The sequence below is a fragment of the Meles meles genome, chromosome 8, assembly GCF_922984935.1.
Source record: "Meles meles chromosome 8, mMelMel3.1 paternal haplotype, whole genome shotgun sequence".
Lineage (NCBI taxonomy): Eukaryota > Metazoa > Chordata > Mammalia > Carnivora > Mustelidae > Meles > Meles meles.
Window position 1 is genome coordinate 106,031,280 of NC_060073.1, and position 20,843 is coordinate 106,052,122.

Here is a 20,843-nt window from a genome sequence, read left to right on the forward strand (position 1 = left end):
ATGTGGTGATTCAACACCTGGCGTCAACAAGGGCCCTCCGTACTCCCCGTCACCTGTTCCCCCCTCTCCAAGTCCCTCCCCTCTGGTGACCCCCAGTTTGCTCTCTGGAGTTAAGAGTTTGTTGCTTCGTTCATCTCTCTCTCTCTCTGTCCCTTTGCTTGTTTTGTTTCTTAAATTCTGCGTATGAATGAAATCATATGTATTTGTCTTTCTGTGCCTGACTTATTTTGTGGCCTATAAAGCTATCCTTTCTAGCTCCATCCATGTGGTTACAAACGGCAGGATTTCGTTCATTCTTATGGCTGAGTACCATGCCATAGTGTGTGTGTGTGTGTGTGTGTGTGTGTGTGTGTCTGTGTGTGTGTGTGTGTGTGTGTGTGTCTCTCTCTCTCTCTCTCTCTCTCTCTCTCTCACCTCTTCTCTATCTGACCTCTCTCCCTGGACACCTGGGCTGCTTCCATAAGCTGGCTATTGCGGATAATGCTGCTATGAACATCGGGGTCCATGTTTCCCTTTGAATGGGTGTTTTTTTTCACCCATTGGGTAAATGCCCAGTAGTGCGATTGCTGCGTCGTAGGGTAGCTCCACTTTTAGGTTTCTGAGGAACCTCCATACGGTTGTCCAGAGTGGCTGCCCCAGCTTACATTCCCACCAACAGTGTGAGAAGGTTCTCCTTTCTCTGCGTCCTCGTCAACACCTGTTGTTTCTTGTGTTTGTGATGTTAGCCGTTCTGACAGGTGTGAGGTGGTACCTCATGGTGGTTTTGACTCACGTTTCCCTAGTGATGAGTGCTGTTGGGCATCTTCTCGTGTGTTCACATTCACAGTTCTTGCCTCTGGAAAGAGGAGACTCGCTCTCCTGTGTAGAACACCCCAGAAGCACCCCAGAGCCGAGACCCAAGGCAGACCCTTTGACCCACTGTCTCTGGGGAAGGGCATCAGCCTAGGAACATCTAGCTCAGGGATGGGAGACTGCACAGATCTTGGCCTTTTCTCCAGAACAGAGGACAGTCGTCTAGTCCCCTCTTCGTGTTCTGGGCAGGACTGAGGGTGAACTAGGTGTTCTGAGTTTTACGGAAAGCCTGGGCTCAATCGCTCTTTGATGAGGACTGTGAGGTGTGGGTGTAGGAAGGGTGGGCAGGGGCCTGAAAGAGAGAGCGATCCCGAGCTTGCCTCGGAGAGGCCTGCTGCCTAACAGACAGGTGAGCTTGGGACACAGGTGACCCCGACATGAGGCAGAGTGTGATCAGTGCCCGGGAGAGGCACAGCCCCTGGGGGCTCTGAGGCGGGCAGCCCTGTCTGGTGTGGTGACAGCAGGCGCCACATAAGAAGCTGCATTTCCCATGGGTCCTGGAGAATGGATTGTTTTGGCAGCCTGTGCTCCTACAAGGGAGAATGTTCTAGACCTGTCGACGCTCAACTTCAGAGTCACCTGGGGAGCTTTTAGAAAACGCTGTCCAGGCCCACCCCAGACAATTAAGTCCAGATCCCCGGAGGGTCAGACCCAGTCATCCGTGTTTGTGCATTCCCCTAGGTGATTCTGGGGAGCAGCTGGGTTGCAAACCTCTTGCTCTGCATCCAGGAGGCTGCGGGGGTGAAGTCCTGGGGTGCTGAGAGCAAAAGCTGCTTGCTCTTGGGGGAAGCAGGTGGCTTGGCTGGAGCCCAGGATACACTCAGGGCTGGGCAGTAATTGAGGCTGTACTGAGCTGAACGTAATTAAATGGTAAAGGGGACCCCAGGAAGATTCTGAGTGGGGAAATGGTCCGGACTTTGGGGAGCTGGTCTTCAGTGATGAAGGCGGTTCCCAGAAACACGAAGATCGTCTGTCTCTGTCTCATGGAGTCCAAGTCTACCCTTGACTTTCCCAGGAATTATCACTGAGCATCCTTCGGGCAGGCAGGTGGGGCTCAGAGTGTCAGCAGCATAGGGAATAAAGACAAGCTAAACAGTCTCTTTTGATAATATTAGTGAATTAAACTTGTATTGTGCTTTTACAGCTCATAGCACACTTTATATGTGTTATACTCGGCCTCTCCGAAGGTTTCTGTGCAGCATGGACAGGTCACGCCCATTTCAGAGGCGCAAACAGGGACTCAAAGAGTTTCTGTGACTTTGCTCTGCTCCCCCGTCAGTCCCTCCTGTACTGGGGGATGTGCCGTGGGCCAGAGTGTATTCAGCGTCTGGACGGTGGGCCGGACGCGGACCCAGGCACGGTGGCAGATGGGACGTCACGTCTGAAAGACAGAATATCTTTTCTGTCTCCCACGGTCTGTGGCCCACGATGAATGGGCAGAAACTTGGCCGCACCAGCAGTTACACACGTGAACACGGTGATAACAGGAGGAGTCCCAAGGCCAGAAAGGAGGGTCCGAGTGGGAGGTGAGGCCACGCTGTGCGGAGAGCCTGGGCGCTGCACCTGCTTGCCGGGGATCTGGAGGAGAGGAAGAGAATAGAACCCACAGCCCTCGGCATGTGCCAGGCACGGTATGAGTTACTTTGCACAGACGATCATGGGTAGTCCTCCCAGTATTATGATGAGGGGCGGGGATTACTAGCTTCATTTTAAAGATGAAGAAAACGAAGCATATAGGCATGATGTATCTCACCTAAGGCCCCCAGAGTTGCTAGGAGAGGACAGGGGACTCCATCCCAAGTCACATGGTGGTGGGGCCCACTCTTCACCTCTAGCCCATCTGTCTGGGTCTTCTGGGTCCCAGGTCCAGGGTCTTCCTCCGGACTGGGCTAGCAGGATTCCTCCTGCTGCATAAAACAAGACCACAAAAGTCAGGCTTCGGTCTGGATGCCGGGGGTCCAGCTCTCAGGTCTCGAAGGGGGTGTCCAGATGTGAGGCCTCATCCGGAGGGAGAGAGTTCAGTGTGAGACCACCCTCCAGGCTGAGAGTCCAGCGTCCAGGCACGACCTCTTTAAGACCTCTCTGCCCTTTGCCTTGCCCTCTCTTGTGTGGATCACTTGCCTGACTCTCATCTGCTCCCCCAGGATGTGATGGAGATTGGGCCAGGCAGGTGGGGAGGGGCGCAGGTGTCCTGCCTCAGCTCTCTCACGATCTGATTTCATGTCCCTTCTCTGGATGTCCATTTCCTCATCTGTAAGTGAGGGGCCTGGGTGAGATAATTTCCTAATACCCCTTCCACCTTGGTTCAGTTTAACACACTCTTTGACCCCTCTGTGCCCCCCATCATCCTGGGCACCAGGGACATGGTGACAGGTCCGTGTCCTGCTGGGGAGATGGACGTGTCAAGAAAAGAGCTTCCAACATGTATGTTCCTTAAAGAACCTCTTGCGTATGGGCAAGACAGGAATTGTCATGGCAACTGTATTTGCGATAGCGAAAAATTGGAAACCAATATGGATAAATTAAATCGCTTAGATTTCTACAATGAAATACTATACTGCAGGGGAAATGCATGACATAGAGCTTTGCAAATCAGCCTGGACATGTCACGAAAAGTATGTTGAATGGGGAAAAAAAAGCAAATTGCGGAAGGATGCTTACATTATGGTACCATGTGTATAAAGTTTGAAAACATGCAAAGCAGTCCCCTGCATTGTTTCTGGATACATACATATGTAGCAAAAGTATAAAAACATGCATGAGGATGGTAAACACCATATTTAGGGTAGCGCTTACCTCTGAGGAAGGAGGCAATGGGCTCTCACTGGAGGAAGCACAAGTGTTTGCAGAATGTCTTGTTTCTTAAAATGTTCCTTCTTAAAAAGATCTGAAGGAAATAGAGCCAAAATAAACATGGATGATTTTATATGATTTTTACCCTTTTCTATAAGCATGATAGATTTCATTAGAAAAACACCTGTTTCGGGGCACCCGAGTGGCTCAGTGGGTTAAGCCTCTGCCTTCGGCTCAGGTCATGATCTCAGAGTCCTGGGATCGAGCCCCACATCGGGCTCTCTGCTTCGTAGGGAGCCTGCTTCCTCCTCTCTCTCTCTCTCTGCCTGCCTCTCTGTCTACTTGTGATCTCTCTCTGTCAAATAAATAAATAAAATCTTAAAAAAAAAAAAAAGAAGCACCTGTTTCAACATAATAAATGCAGAATGTGGGGAGAAGGGCGGGGTCGCAGTTTGAATGACATTCCAGGGCTGGGGGGGGGCTGGGAGTGCGGAGAAAGAGCAGGTTGTTGGTGAGTGTGGGATTTGGGGGAAGCCGATCTCAGGGAGGTCTATTGGTGGAGCTGGGGAGGGACAAGTACATGTACCCACATCAGTGATGCCCTCCACGACCTGTTTCCTGCCCTCTCTGCCCAGGGCTTCCTTGGGCAGGGTTGGTGCTCAAGAATGGATAGCAGCAGTGGTTAAACTTGGTGTAAATAAAAGAGGAGGAGAGACGTGTCTGGCTCGGGATCTCCCTGTAATCTGTTTCCCGGTTTAATGAGAGTCTGGAGACCCAGCAGGAGGCCACTGAAAATGAAGACCACATATTCATGGGCCTATGAGGCCCCTTGCCTGGCCATTTTCCTCAGAGCTGGGAGCCAAGGACAGTCCTGGCAGCCGTCTGTCTGTCCCTCTGTCCCGAGGGGCAGTAAGTCAGTATCAGAGGCCATCTAGGAAGGGACAAGTGACTTGGGGATGGGGGAGAGGCCTGGGTAATTACCTGTTTGGAGAGATTTACTCCCAGTTCCAGATCAAATGACAAGCTGGGAGCCCAGGTCATGGGCCACCAGGAAAGCTGAGAGGGAAAGCCGATCTCCTCGTGCCCCTGGGGAGCCCCCTTGGGACCTGCAGAACAGTGGGGTCGGGTGGGGCTCACCAGCTGCCGCCGCCTCCTGCACCTCTCCCAACACCTCCTTCCCCCCCAATTTATCCTGTAACAGCGACTCCGCTTGTCCTCCCTTTCTCTGATCCCCTGCCCTCGTGCATCCACCGGTGCTCAGGGCACACCCACGGGGTTAGATCGGAAGATGGCAGGGCGGGAAGGGCCTTGGAAACCAGGAAGCCCATTTCTGTAGCTGCCCTTTGTGGCCTCGACTGGGTCTGGGATCCAGGCCTCAAGCAAACTCCTACTGCGCCGTGAGGGAAGCGGCCTCTTTCTCAGCTGGGTAGGCTAGTGTCCAGGTCTTCCAGGGTCTGGAAGTATTGCCGGAGTAACAAAGAACAGAGAATTAGCATGCATACCAGTGTGTGTGTGTGTGTGTGTGTGTGTGTGTGTGTGTTTGTGAGTGTGTGTGTAAGACTGAGTTTCTACCTTTCCTTTCCTTTTTTTTTTATTATCATGAATAGGCATGTTCCCGAAAAGGGACATATCGCATCTCCTCTCACATGGGGGAGTACTCTTTTCAGGGAAACCTTGAGGCGATCTTGGCAAGGCTGCAAAGAGCTGGGCGTGCTCACACCACTGATGCAAGTACGCGCTGATGGAACCTTTCGGGGAAACAGTTGGGCATCATGAAGCCATCAGTGCCCGTAAACTTTGGGCCTTCTCCTTAAGAAGTAGCCAAAGATGGCGGCAAAGATTTCTGTTTACGCCGATGTTATTTCCAACAGTGAAAAAAAACGTAAAAAGGTCCTAAATACCCAATAATAAGGGAATGAGTAAATAATTTATGGGTACGATGATATAATGAAATATTCCAGTGCATTTTTAATTACACCAGAAAAAGATCATAATACGTTAAGTGGAAAATACATTTTATCTAGGTAATAGGGTTCCAACCGGTTGAAAACAATCCATGTATCCGTCTTGTAGATGAATGTCTTGAAGGAAAAGCTTCCAGGCTGTTAGGGATTGTTGTGGTTATCTCCGGGCATTGAGATTAGGAATGATTCCTGCTTTCCTTCTTACAGTTTTCTAAATTTTGCAGGTCTGTGTTGAGGAGATTAAACACAAAGTGGTTTGAGAATGGGAAAGGCTATATCTGAGTGCAGGTACCTCGCGCGAAGTCACAGGGACTCCTGTTTTTCTAGCAACTTCCTCTTTTAGAAAGTTCCTTCTCTATTGGGCTGAAGGGTCCTCTCAGGCAATGCATGCTTTCTGTCCTCCTCCGGCCGCCTCCCCACTCCCGGACTGACAAAGAATGAGTTTTCCTTTTTGCCTTGGGGTACCCGAAGTTAGCAGAAGACAGACCTCACCCTGTCATGCACCCTCCACCCGGGGTCCCTTTTCTCCCAGCTTGAGCACCCTGTTTCTGCAGCCGTCCCTTCTGGGATTCGGTCTGAGGTCCTCCTGGGTGCCCCCTCTGGGCATGCCCCAGTTTGTCAGCATCTTTCTCCAAACCCGGGCCGGAAAGAAGCCATGCACCACAGATGGTATGAACAGAGGGCTCCATGAGACTCCAGCCCCTCCGAGGCCAGAACGTGCTATTTCTCCCAGGACAGCTGGGATCAGATTTTCTGAGCCACCCCGTGGCCCTGGTTTCTTCTGAGCTTGCTGGCGCTCAGTAGCTCTGGGTCTCAAATTTCTCAACTTCCTCATGTCTAAAAGAAGAACAATGATACTTTCCTATAACCCAGATATCGATAGGATAGCCCCTGCCTCTTAAAAGCTACGAAATTGCCTCTCAGCGCAATTCCACATCCTAGGAAATGCCCTGTGTCTTCCCCAGGGTATCTGCAGTCTCCAGGAAGCGTCCGGTCTCATGGCTGTCCACGGTTGCAGTTTCTCAGCAATGCCAAATTCTTATTCTTTGCTCCACATTTTCTTTTTGCTGCTTTTTCTTTGTCTCGAATTAACCTTCCTAACAGGGGGAATTCAGAGGGTCATTCGGATCTTTCACACAATTTCAGGAAGCGTGTTGGCGTTGATGAGTATTAATATATTTAATAGAAAATCTATGGTGGTGTACTTTCCTCTCCTCTTCGCCTCTGATTTTTTTTTTCCCCAAGATTTATTTATTTATTTGAGAGAGTGTGAGAGAGCAGGGGTGGGGGGGGGTGGAGAGAGAGGGAGAGAGAATCAGGCTCCCGGCTGAGCAAGGAGCCCTTCTCGGGGCTTGATCCCACGACCCTGAGATCGTGACTTTTGCCCAAACCAAGAGTCCCACAATCAACCGACTGAACCACCCGGGGGGCCCTGAAGCATTGTTTCCTCTCTCCTCTGGTGTTTTACTGAGGAGTGGACTTCCCTCCTCCCAGGCAAAGGGGCTGCCCTCCTGGCGGTGATGAGGAACCCAGGGGCACTGGTAGGGCGGGTACAGTGCAGTGTCCCGGATGGGTCGGGGACAGGCTGCCGGGCTGCCCTCGTCACTCTGCAGCAAAGTGCTCCCTTGTTTCGGTGGTGTCAGCCCCCAGCACTCAGAAGCCACCCCCGCCCCCATGGGTGGGGAAATTTCATAACCTGATTTTGTGACTCGGTGAAGAGGAAAGGTCAGGATTTCCTAAGAAGGGTACAAAACCAGAACTCCTTAAAATGGCTCCCTTTGCATTTCTGTCTGTAGTTTGATTATAGTCACAAGGAGATGTTGTCGGCTTGGAATTCCTGAGCCCGTGGGAATCTTCTAGAGGGAAAAAGCTCTGGTGTAGGAGAGAGCAGGAGGCAGGAGGCCAGGGCCTGGGTCTTGGCTGGGTCTACCTTGGACGAAGTTATTTAACCCCTCAGAGCTTCATCCCCTATAAAATGGGGGGAGTGGTGGAAGTTATTATTTCCCTCGGATTATTTCCTGTCTATCTCTCACCTCAACAGGAGTCAGGACCAGCTGCTGGGGTTTCACTGGGGATCTGCCTCCTTCCTTTAGCGAAATTCTTCCTTAAACTCTCTCTTCCGTCACAGATTAGCGTTCTCGTAATCCTCGTTCTCTGTCCCTGGCCTTATGGGTGGCTTATATTTCCTTGCAAGCCCTGGACGAGTCTTTGGGGGCTCCATGGAGAAAGAGAACCAGACTCCAGCACTCCTGGTGACTTACACTGGAAACCACTGAAGGCTTCAGAAGCGTTGTTTCCTTGCACCCACAGATCTCAGGGTCTGGTGCCCTGGGGTGGGGCTTCCTGTTCGCACTTCTCAGCACAGGTAGAACGAAGATAATAATGGTTCGGTGTTTCGAGGCAAAAGGAGGACATTGCCTATGATGGGGGTGACCAGTGCCCACAGGTGGTGCTGGGCGTCTTCCTGCCCCATCTTTGCCCGAGGTGGGGGGGGGGTCCACCCAGTTTGGAGTACGGAGGAATCTCGGAATGTCACAGATAGATAGGAAGGTAGTTGTAGGTCCTCGAGGGGGTCGCTTTGAAGCTGATTTCCTGCAGGTGATGTAGCACTGTGACGATGCGGAGTGGCCCGGGTACCTTCCCTGCGGCCACTTCTCTTTTCCCCCCTCCCCCGTCTCCCCATGACGCCTCCCGAGGGGACTTTAATTATAAAGTCACTGTGTCAAGAATAGCTAAAAGGGGGTGAACCACTTAGCTGTCACTATCAGCTTTCAAACCTTTCCTTCTGTGGATGGTGGAGAAGGATCCAGCATGGCCCGGGCTCCTTCCTTCCTCTCGGTGTAACAGCGTACGTGTTGAGCCGCCTCTCCGCCCACCTCCTCACACGCCCATGCCCGCCTCGGCCCCCCGGGGTCCCAGCCCACGATATAGTCGTAGCGCAGGTGACAGTCAGGGGAAGCTTCCCATCTCAAGGAGAACTTTCGACACGAAGGTGGGAAAGATCAAGGAACCATGGCTGTGGAGGGGAGAGGATGACGGAGACAGAATGACGGCAGTGAGGTGAATTAATTCCCCTGTGTCGGATTTAATCAAGGGCTGCCTTCTGTGCTTCAAAAAGGCACATCATGGAGTGATCGGTGCTGGTTGCACGCACAGCTCCAATTAAGAGTTTCTGCATCACACAGGGGCAGGGCGCCTTTGAATCTCCAGACTCAGGGGGCTTTTCGGCCCCCTCCCCCTTCCTGGCTTGCACAGTCTGATCCAGAAGTCAGGGATCTTTGCTCCTCTTAAAGGGAAAGGACCCAGGATCTTTGTCGGCTGGTTCCGTGCGTCCCCAGTGGTCCCGCCTTCCCCCATCTCCCTTAGGGGTCCTTGGGTCAGACCTAAGCCTCTCCCTTGCAAACGGTGCCTATTGTACCCAGACCCCAGTGAATGAATCATGGAATCACAGAGACTTAGTTGCTGGGAGGGGACTTACAGGTAATGAGGTCCTGAGCCCTATAATTAGTGATAGAGCTGGGACTAGAACCAGGCTCTCTAGAATAATCTTCCAGGCCTCCTGCCTTTCTTCTGGCAGCAGGCAGGGTGAGTGGCAGCGGCTTCTAAGCCCCATGGAGTCATGGGTCTCAGCTGCCAGTTCAAGGTGATTCTCATGACTGTTGCCCAAGCCCAGCAACTTAGCCACATATCACACTTGACCGTCAACAAAAGTGTACACACGTCGTCTTGGCGGTTATTGTTGTGTGGAAGCCCAGGGAGTCACTCTTACTCCGGGGTCTGAATCCTAGCTCAGTCACCAACTAACCCATGACCTTGTGCAACTCCGAGTGCTTGACTTCTCAACACCCACCTTTTCTCCTTTGGGGATGGAGAATGATGAGTCTTACTGCATAAGCTCGTAACAGAGTAGGCTCTCATTTTATAAATGAAGATTAAGGCTCGGAGACTAAGTGACTTGCCCCAAAACACGGCAGAGAGCTAGAACACAGATCTCCTCACTCCCAAGCTGGTGCTGTTTTGCATTGCATTTTGCTAAAATGATGTCACCCCTAGGCTTCTCCATCATCCTCCCCATCATCACCGTCCTCTCAGCTACCATGTACGGAGACGGACTATGCTACATGTTTCATAAGCGTCATAGCGTTTAAAGCTGACAGCAACCCTGCGGGGTGGGTTTTAAATTTATTCCCATTTTACATGCGAGGAAACAGGCTTAGAGAGGTTGCATTGCCGGAGGTGGGGAGCTGAGGAGTGGCTGGGCAGGATTCACAGCCGGGACCCCCCTATTGTTCATTGTGTTCCCACCACCCCTTGCCACCGTCCTAGGGTCCCAGCTCCCTGGGACAGCTGTTCCCACTGGCTCACCACCGGGCTGGGAGGGGTCTGCTCGGTCCTCCTGGGGTCCTCTTCACCACCTTGGGCCACCCCATCCCTGATGTCAGCATTTGCAGTGTTTCCCCACAGTGACGGGAATAGGCAGTGGCTTCCTCCTTGTCAGAGTGGGAAACTGGGACCCAGAGGAAGAAACTGTCCTCAGCAGGCTCCCACGGAGCCTCGAGCAGATCACAGTGTCCTGGTCCCCAGACCCTATCATCTCCCCAGGCTACTCTGCTGCGTGTCCCAGTCCCGGTGGTCAACTGATGAGACACGTTCTCAGATAGGTCTTTTTTGTCCCCGTGACCTCCTCGCGGTCCTTTTCTTCAATGTATGCTGACTCGGAGGGGTCTGGATGGAGCCCTCTGCTAGATCTCGTCTCCTCTTCTGTCCTCTGGGGAGTTCTCTCCTAACTCACCCGGGGGTAAAACCCTGCTGGGAGGTTCACTTAAAATTATATGTGCCCAACCCCCTTCCTCTTTCTCTGCGGGGGTGCTAATGAGACCCTGATGCAAGCCACTGAGTAAATGCACACAAATTATGGTCCCACCCTGTAGGTTTGGGCTGACAGAGCGTTCCCCTTTTTGCTCAGCTGTGGCTTTAATAATGAGCCACTCTCAGCTTTTACGAGCATTGAGTTCAGTTCCCTGAGGCTTTAGTAAAAGGGGCCTCCCAGAATCCAAGCTCAGAGTGCCTGTCTCCCCTACCCTGGAATTGGGACTTTTGATAAAAATGAGAAGGCTGGTGTGAGGGAGGCAGTCTCTGCATCCTGTAATATACTCTGCATCGTTGAAGTCATACACACACACGTGCGTGCACACACACAAGGCAGAGGTTTATGAATTGGTGGTCTTAAATAACAATTAGGTCAATAATGCCTTTTCTGCAAAACCTTTTGATAAATGACATCCATTGATAATTAGCCCCTGTGAGAATCTCAGCCCAAGGAAGCCCTGATGGAAAGTGGACCCAGATGCAGACCCAATGCTGGTGGTCAAAACTCTCGTTTTAGAGGAAAACCTCTTTCCTTGCTTCGTGATACTTGGGAAGGGCAGAGCTATGGCCCTGGGTCAATTTCTGCAATTTCTGTTGCCTTGACCTTGAACAAGGGCATTGCCTTTCACCCCCTTGAGCCTCCATCTTCCTCCCAGGTGGCTTCTAGGGTTGCCGAGGAAGCTGTGAGTTGAGGACAGGTGGCTGGCTGTGGCTCAGGGCCCTATTTGGCCCTGAAAGCACCTTTGGAAGAAGGGCTCTTGCCTCTGCTCGTCCATGGCTTCCCAAAGAGGTGGTGACTTGTCCTCTTGCCTGTCTTCCTGCCCAAGCCCGGAGCTGGTGCCCAGGCATGTTACAGGGAGAAGTAGCTTGAGAGGGGTGAGAAACTGTCTGAAATGATTCCATCCTTCCCTGGAGACTTGGCGTGAATTTTATCTAATCACCATGGCAACAGATAAAAAAAAAAAGGAAAAAAAGGTGTGAGCATATCGCCTTTGCTGTGATAATTCAGATTTATATATTCAGATCAGATTGGAGTTGGAGATTTTTTTTTTAAGGGAACAGATGCGGCAGAAGGTGTGACTGCAAATAATGTAGCACAAGTGTTTGATGCTCCTGCCCTTTAAGAAGTGGGACGCAGTTTCCTGCAGTTTTTCCAGAATATAATTATCCCATCAAACCCATTGCAATGAGGACTCATTACGGGCCTGGATAATGCAGAGTCACGTCCGTGCCAACAACACGCCTGCGCACACAAACACACACAAACACGCATGCATGGGCGGCGCCGGCCCCCGCCCTCAGCCTCTGGCCTCCCCCAGATGGAAACCTTGGAAAGACCCGAAAAAGCACGAGGCCTAGACAGGGAGCCTGAGAAGGCAGGTGGAGGCTGAAGGCCGAGGTGGAGACCGCACGGACCCTGCACGGACCCCGCCCGGGCACGGAGCATCTCCTGGCTGTCGGGAGGTGGCGGGACGGGACGGCCCTCCCTCTCCCATCCAGCCCTTGGGAGCCCGCTGCCGTTTCATAGAGCATAAGCCCTCGGAGGCCAGGGGCTGGGCTGGGTGGTCCTGTTGTACAGTCTCTGTCTAACCTGGCTGACTGAGTCAGATATTTTCATAAATTACGTGATTCTGCTCATTTGCTCGAGTTTTCTCGGATCGGACTGGAACCGGTCTCCCGACTCCCCAGCCAGGCATCTTTCGTCTAGAGGCTTTACTTTGGGATGAGGATGAGTACAGAGGCCGACACTCTGTTTTCTTTTATCCCTCCCTCGCTTACCCCAGGGAAGAGGGTGTGCACGTGGTAGGCCGTGAACTTGGCAGAGTAGACGCACCAGCCGCCCCCTGGTCAGTGTTTACCGGGTGCTGTTTGCCCTTCTCTGCCCAGCTCATGCGGTCGTGGGTACCGCCGTTGAGTAGCTGACCGTTTCACTAAGGCTCTTGGTCTCAAGCCACTGAAAGCTCCCCCAAGGTGATCACCCTCGTAACTGACTATCCCAGGTAGAGACTGAAAGCGGTAGAGGGTCAGTCCCCCTACACTGGCTCCACCCTGGGCCCAGCAAAAAGGCAGGGGTCTACCCGCCCAGACCAGCCCTCCCCACTCCCCTCAGTGAAGAGTAAGGGCAATACCAGGCGTGCAGCGTGGGTGGGGGAGCCAGGGGGCAAGGGAGAGGGAGACAAAGCCCCTGAGGGCTTTGGGGCGTCCTGAGCATGGCATCCCCTCAGTGCTGCCCCCCGAAGTCTTACAGAAGGGTGCCTCCTCCACGTTCTCTCTCTCTAGCACAGATGCCCCTGCACCCACATTTCCCAGATGAGAAACCGAGGCCCAGAAGGGTCCCATGGCTTGTTGGGAGCAAAGGGAGAACAGCAGTGCAAGCCTCTGAGCTGTCCCTCCTCAGTGCCTCTTGTCAGCCAGATCCAGTCCTGATACACGACAGTGACACGGGCTCGTTGCCCTAGGTGTCCATGTCCCCTGCTCCGGGGTCCCCGCTGGCCTGGGGGGTCTGCGTCACGAAGGAGTTCAGGTTCGCCCAGCTTCCCGTCATCTCTTCCAACACCTCCTGGGGGTCAGTCCTTGGACTTTGCCTCAGCTCTGTCCCTGCTGGAAGGAGGGCTCCCGGCACCCTCTGGAATGGCGTGCTGGGGCCTTCCCGCAGACCTGTACTTCCCTGCCCTTCCGCGGAGCCTCGCTGCTTCTGGCCCATTGAGAAGACCTCCTCCCCACCCCCGGCAGGCTGGGATCGGCGGCACCTCGCCAAGGATCCAGGTCGCCTGCCACCTCCTCCCCAGCAGATGCGCCAGTTCTGAAGGCTAAGGTCTGCTGGTCACTCTCCACTGCCCTCTCAGCAGAATGCTTATAAAGTCCCTTTTCCAGCCGTTGACGAGAGATGGCCAGGCTGTTAGACACAGAGCGCTGGAGGCGCCGGGGTAAGTGCCAGCCCCTCCCCCAGGGCAGCCCCCCTTCCCTCCACGGATATAAGCTGCTTCTCAGAGGAGGGCCCATTCCCGTGTACGGGGCCGCCCTCCGAATGGGACGAGGCGGGCAGCAGATTGTTTGCGTTTGGTGTGTAATTTATTTACCTGGGAAGGCACAGCTTCGCAGCGGCATCTGGTCCCCGGCATGTTTGCAGGCCCTTATCCTGGCTCACACCCCATCTGCCCCAGACGAGACCAGGGAACTGGGGTGCAGGGTGCTGGTGCAGGGTGGCCCCCGGGCCACAGGCTGACCAAGGCTGGAGAGCCGTAGCTCTGGGCCTTGTCCTTCCCTTAGCTGCCTCCCTGGGCACCGGCTCCTCTCGGGGAATGGGGGTGTTCACCTGCACCGGAAAGGAAGACCACAGAACCCTGGCCTCAGAGCCCAGCAGGGCCCCTACAAGGCCTGTGGCACAGAGGTGAGCTCTGGGCTGCAGGGCCAGCTGGAGCCTCCTGGCCCGGGGCCTGTCTGCCAGCCCCTGCCCGCCGCACTCTAGTGGGCCTGTCCTGATCGAGGGGGGCTGAGGTGGGAGAGATGTGGCAGCCCCTTGTCTACTTCCCTTGGTGGTTGGTCTCCCCGAACGGGGATCAGCAGGGCATCTAAGCTCCGGGATCCAGAGCACAGTCTCTAGGCTGGGCTTCCAGCCCCCTTGTCTTCCAATCCACATCTCCCAGTGGACGGCAGGCAAGAGAGGGCCTGAGCCTACCCTGAGCGGCAGCTGGAACAGGGGCTCCATCCAGGCTGCTCCCTGCAGGGCGCTGGTGGACTGTGCACAGAGAGGGGCGGGTCTTAGGAAAAAGCTGGTAGAACTGGACTGGATGGCTGGAGGAGAGATTTGGGGAGACATGATTCCTGCCTACTTTCCAGTGTCTGGGCCACTACCACAAGGGAGGGGGAGTGGGCCGGTTCTAGGAAGCTCCAGGAGGCAGAACGAGGGGCAGCAGGCAGACGTTATGGGGAGGTCAGAGGCAGCTTAGTATCAATGGGACTTTTCTAAGTATCAGGCAGTGGCTTGGATTCCTTCATCAGGTAGTGAACTCCCCATTACTGAGAGTGGCCAAAGCAGGGCCAGATGCTGGTGACAATATTAGTTGCCATTTACTGAGTCTCTACTATGTGTCCCATATTCTAGCTCTGTGTTCACTTTTTCATGACAACTCACAATTGAGGTTTTATTGACTGCTTTGCCCCAGAGGCAGTAGGCTCAGAGAGGTGAAGTCATTGGCCCAAAGTCCCACAGCTTGTAGATAGCACAGCAGGTCTGGGTCCCAGGAAGCTCATGTTCCTCCTGGCATTTTACGGGGCTCCTGGAAGGGAAGCCTACTTCAGGGGGCAAGACTCAAGACCCTTCTCCTTCCGAGGATCTGGTGGCTTATGACCCTGTGACGGCATTTCTCTCTGATCCCCTGCCTCGGATCACCCTGGTTTCGTTCTGGCCTCAGTGCCTAGGCTTGTGTGGACGCTCAGGGCAAGGCGAGGGCAGTTTAACTAAACCTTCCCCACAAAGTACTGCATTCCGTACAAGCCGCAGCTGTGGAGTTGGGCATCTCCCCCTCCATCTCCTCCCCTTCCCGTGTTAGCTTTGGGAACTGAGGTCTGGAGACCCGGATGGTCTGTCCAGGGTTGCAGAGCTGCGGCGTCCCATAATGGAGGTAGACCCCTACTTCCCACCGTCAGTTTGCCGTCTGGCCGCCGTGGTGGTGGGCCAGGCCCTCCTTCCCCTGAACAGCTCCGTAGGGCCGTGCTGTTTTTATTCTTGCGTGTGCTTCTTTCTGGGTAGGAGGGGTTTTCATGGAGTCTTCTGGAACTCCTGCCCCGCCCTTCGCGTTGTGCTGTTGGCACACGTGTGAGGAGGGACGGGGAGAGGACAGTGCGTCCACACTGACGGACTGACCGCTGGTCCCCCGGGCCACAGGCCGACACAAGGCTACTTGTGGGGGGTATCTGTGAGCAGGACCAGGCCGGGATCCCATCAGGGGAGTACTTTGAATTTGAAGAAACTCCCTTTCAGGGCTTAGGGGTTGGGATTGCTGCTTAGAAAAGAAAACCTCCGTGGTGTCTATCTTATTGTGGAGAAAAGGCCCCAGGTTTATGGAAGGTCAGGTTTGAAGGTGGGGCCCCCGCGGGGAGCGGCAGTAGAGATAGTGAGACTGTAAGCCTGGACTCTGGTGTAGGGAAGCGGGGAACAGTGGCCAGAGGGTGGCAGGGAGCCTAGCATCTGGGCCCTGGGGTGGGGGTGTGCAGCGTGGCTTGGGTGGCCCCTGGATTGGATTCCGTCATTCTGTTATTCATGTCTCATGTACTGGGTGCTCTCAGGGGGCCACCATCCAGAAGTGGGACAGACCTCCAGAAACACGGGTTCCCACCCAGTGTTGTTACGGGCTGCATTGGAGGAATGTCCCCAGGGGCTAAGGGAGCCCTGAGAGAGGGGGTCAGGCTGGTTTAGGGGAGGTGCCATGGAAGACGTGGGAGGTCAGGTCACCAGTGTCCTGAAGCATGAGCGGGAGTTTGCCAGGTGAGGAGTGGGTTGGGAGAGTGGGTCCTGGTCATGGGGACAGCATGTGACAGAGCCGAGAGGAGGGAGAGGGCACCCTGTGGTCCCCAGTGGCCACTGGCATGCCCAAAGCTGGGAGGGGTCCTAACGAGTGTAGTCAGATGAGTATCTCAGAAATCGGCCTCTGACAGCAGTGGGGAGGCTGGCTCAGCTCTGCGGAGCCCAGCCCCTCTCCTGAGGGCTCTGAGCCCTTCCATAGCTACCATGCACTTCCCTGCGCCTCCCGGGGCCTGGGACCAGGCAAGAGACACAGAGAGGGAGCTGCAGAGCCCTTGGCCACACAGCCGGCCACAGACAGCCCTGGGCTCAGGCTCAGGCCCAGGCCCTGTCCCCTGACCTCCGGCCTGTTCCCAAATGCCCATATCTGAGGTGCCTAACACATTAGCAAAATGCAGAATGTAAGAAGGATTCACATCCACAGTCTTACTCTGGGCCAGGCACTATGCTAAGCACTGTCCTATGTTAATTCCCTTCATCCTCAGGAGGACTATGAGAAGGGTACCATTTGTATCCCCCTATTACAGACAGAGACACTGAGGTACAGGGAGATTAAGGGACTTGCCCTGGGAGGCACAAGAGTAAGTCACGCTGTTGGGGTTTGAGTCTAGGAAGCCTAGCTAAGACTCTACAGTCTCAGCCAACACTGCAACATGAGGCTGAAGACCAGCCACTTACAAACTGGCCTGTCTGAAGGGAGGGGGTGCTGGGGGCCCCTCGCAGGATGCCGGGAGTCTGTCTGGGTACCGACGTCCTGCAGCCCATGGCATGGGAGAGAAAGGGATACAGGAGTCGGGGGTCGAGGAGGGCTCCCCCGGGGCCGGTGCTGATCCCGCCTCCAGGCCAAGGACAGAGGGCGGCAGGATTTTTGCTACCTTATCCCTGTCCCCAGGCCCCACCCTGCCTTGTCCTTCAGGGGAGGTGATCTCCCTGGGGTAGAGCAGCCTCGACTCCCTTGGTACCCTGCCCTGGTTTTGTTTTATTTTGTTTTGTTTGTGTTTTGCAGCCAGGTTGTGTGTGTGTGTTTGTGTGTGTTTTTAATTGACTTTTTAATGAGGTATAACATACGTAGGGAAAAGCACACAGACCTCAAGTGCACGGTTCAGTGCATTTTGACAAAATGAACACACCCTTGTAGCCACCCCTCAATCAATCTCACCAGCGCCCTGGAGCCTCCCGTGTGTCCCTCCAGCTGTTCCCTCCGCCCCCCAAGGTGACCACCTTCCCGATGCATGTCACTGTGGATTAGTGTTGCCTGGTGTTGAACTTCATGTAATGAAAGCGTGCAGCCTGCTGGCTCAAGTCAGGCCTCTCCTCTTCCACGCGAGGCTGGTGAGGTTTGCCTAGGAGGTGGCCATTGTCCTGGGCGATGGTCACTGCGCCTGTCAGGCTGTCCCTGGTCCTGGGCGCTGTCCGTCTCCTCTCGTTCAGCCGGCCCTCGGTGGGGGTCAAGGCTAGCTTTGGGGCCTGTGTATCTCAGAACTGATCTGCTTTGGGAGGAATTCTGTGAATTCCTTCCCTTTCACCTGTATTTGAGGACTTCGTCTTACCCCCAGTGGTTTCCTAATGGTCCCCCTGTCGAGAATCAAAACCTGGCCTTGGGATGGATGTCCCCTTTGCTTGTCTCTGGCTCAGGCCTGAATGGGATGCCCCTGAGGGACAGAGAGTGTGGTTGGTGCCGCCTTCCCGCTCCCCAACTCTGGTTACTAGGGGGACTCATGGCTGGCGCTCGTGGGAGAGTGGAGGGAACACCCAGTGGCCACAGGCCTGGTGGGATGCCCAGCAGGACTAAGGGATTGCCAGGGTTCCTTCCCACTCAGAAATCCCAGGAATCCAGGCTTCTTGTAAAGGCTGTCTTTCTGCAAGAGAAGAAAGAGAAAGAGGCCGCTTGTCTTCACAGCCTCACCTGGCATGGCCTGGGACTTGTCCAAAGGGCAGAATCTCAGGCCCCACCCTGCACGACCCAGGAAAGAATCTGCATTTAACATGTCCTATTGGTTCATTGAGTTAACGTTTGAGAGGACCTGCCTTAGGGAGGCATGCTGCGGTGGTCAGGAGCTTGGGCTCTGGGGCCAGACTCTCTGGGTTTGGATCCCAGCTCAGCCACTCACTGTGTGACCTCAAGCAAGTTACTTCACCTCTCTGAGCATTTTTATGAAATTGCCGTGAGGTTTCATTGAGATTACCCCAGTGAACAACTTTGAGTAGCACTAAGCACATGGTGAGCAAAAATGTTATCTTTTACTAGGTGTCAGGAACTGAGCGAAGGGCTCATCTAACCGCAAAGCCCTGACCGGAAGTAGGATTATGCCCATTTTACAGATCAAGGCACTCATTTTTCAGACCAAGAAACAGGCTGATGAGCCATCTTGCTCCAGGTGACAGACAGAAGGAGCCAGCACTCGGAAGAAGCGCTGTCTTGTGCTGCTGGGTAGAGTGGGAGGGGAGGCTGGGAGCCACCTTCTCCCCACACAGGTCTGGGGATGTGATCCTGCAGGCCACATAAGTAGGCTGCTGGTGTGTTTATGGATATTAAATTCTGCCACTTAATTGCTCAGGATTAATTGCTGAGGATAAGCACAAGGTGTTTCTCTCCAAGCAAGCTCTAAATTAAATGAGAAAAGGGGAGGCCAAGCCTTGTTGGAAGGTCAGCAAGCAAACCCACGGAAGATGCTGGGCTTCGGGCCGGGGCGCCCAGGGGTTTATGCCAGAGAGCGGGGGACCAGGCAGCTCCGAGGTGTTGGAGTCCACTCAGCACCCTGCATCTCAGGGAACTAACTGGTGGGCTTGCTGGGGGGCCTGGGAGGTCAGGGGCCCCAGAGGCACACAGATGTGGAGAGAGACGTCCAGAACTGAGCGCATCTGGGAGGCTTGGGGCAGATGCTGGTCACAGCTGGGCTCTGCTCGTTCATGTGTGTGTGCAGACAGGCTGTTCCATGGCCCTCCAGGGTGTGTGGGGGGGAGGGCTGTCCTTGACCCAGGAGCCTGGTGTCCTGTCCAGGCATCCTGTTCCCCCTCCACCTCGGGGCCTGTCTCCTCCTCGCTCTCTTTCCTCCAAGTCTGCTCCTCGGCTGTGCTATGTAAGACTCTGCTCTAATTGCTCATTTACTTCTCTGTCTCCCCTGCAGACGGTGTGTGCCTTGGGGCAAGAAACCGTGTCTTATTTCTCTCTGTATTCCCACAGCCTGCACAGGGCTAGGCCCAGAGTGGATTCTCTATACCCGCTGGACGGGTGGGTGGAAGGAGGGAAGAATGGGATGACCACTTCGGTAGATGCGCTTCCAGAAGGGACGCTCAGGATACGGGGGTGGGAGGGGGTGCGGAGGCCACAGCATCGCAGGTAACCCCGCTCCCTTCGTGTTTATCTCTGCTGTCTGCTGTGTGCCCGGGCTGGATTCGAGAGAGCCCGTTCTTGATCAGAGACAAGATTGGCCCCTCCCTCCCCTGCCGAAATTTTTCTCTGATCCAAACACATTGACTCTGCAGACGGAATTGGAGCTGAACAGATAAACTGGCCCGCGTGGTGCACGTGTTTGCTGGTAAACGGCGCAGGCGGGAGCTGGCTGCGTGCACAGGGCATGGCCCCTAGAGGCTGGCTTGGCTCCCTGTGCCAAGCCGCCCCGCTTTGTCTTCCCAGCGGTCACGCTCCACCCAGGCGCGTCGCTCCCTCCAAGCCCAGCGTGTCCCCAGACAGACTTGACCCTGCTCTTTCTCAGAGCATCTGAGAAATCCTGTGTTAGGGACCTGGAGTGTCCCACAGCAGGGCTTGAGGTGGGGCCCCAGGAAGCCCCAGAACCCCCCCGCCCGTGGTCCCAAAACGGGCCTCTGGCCCCATGTGGGTACTTAGCTGTGATGTGAATGAGCTCCGTGTTTGTCCCGTGATCACGAGACTGGGAGTCAAGAGGGCAGGGCCTAGGAATCTAGACTTTCCTTTGAATGCAGTGCAAGACCTTGGGGGGGAGTTCTTTTGTTGGGTTTTATAATTCCAGCATGTATCCTGAGAGCTTCCCAGATGTAAGCTTCTAGAAACGAGACCAGCAGGAGAGAGGGTGCTGTTGTCCAACCGCGGGCCAGGTCCCCCTCCAAAGACCCATGTTCAAGGAGCTGGTGCTGAGGAGACACGATGCTTCCTTCGTTTCCTCCAAGGTAGCCCCTCAGCAGCCTGGAAGCCCTATCAGCCCGACCACCCACACCCTGGGGGCTCCATGGTCCCCTTCACCTTCCCTGATGAGAAGGAAGGTGACACCAAAGCCAGCCTGGGCTTTGTCTGCGGCAATGTGGAGTGAACCCCAGCATCCCTCAGCGTGCAGGCCGCACTCCAGGCCTCCTGGGGATGCTGAGGGTTCGGGGTCAGGCCCCGGGACTGAGTCTGCAGGCCTGTGGCCTCGGCGGGGCGGGGAGCCAGCCTGGCGTGGGCACAGAGAGCATGCCCAGTGCGGAGGAACCCGGGGAGCCAGCTCCCCTAATTGCCATGTGTTCTTCAGAAAGTCTCGAGCTTTTTTGTGCTGCCTGTTCCTTGTCTGTCAGTGGGAATAACACTGTATTCATTAAGGTGACACAATCTGTTTTAATCGAAAAAACCCAGATCTCAGCGACTTAACATAATTTATTTCTTGCTCACGGAGACTCTGGTAGGTGGTGGGGGTCGGCTGCCCCTGGTCATCCAGGGATCTCGACTAACCCGGGGTTCCCTGTGTTTAGCGATCTGGTGTCTCAGCATGGCACGGATGTCAGCATTCAGCGGTGGGCGGCAGAAGAGAGGGAAGGTGAGGGATGAAGCGGGAGGTTTGAGGGGGCCAGGCCTAGGGCCTGTATACAGGTCTTCGGCAAGCATCCCATCT

The 20,843-nt window shown here is 54.6% G+C and overlaps 1 protein-coding gene across 2 annotated transcripts in view; it reads left to right on the plus strand.

Moving 5' to 3' along the window:
* Positions 1–20,843, plus strand: part of DSCAML1 (DS cell adhesion molecule like 1) — a 341,244-nt gene that overhangs the window by 31,158 nt on the left and 289,243 nt on the right. The window lies entirely within an intron of this gene.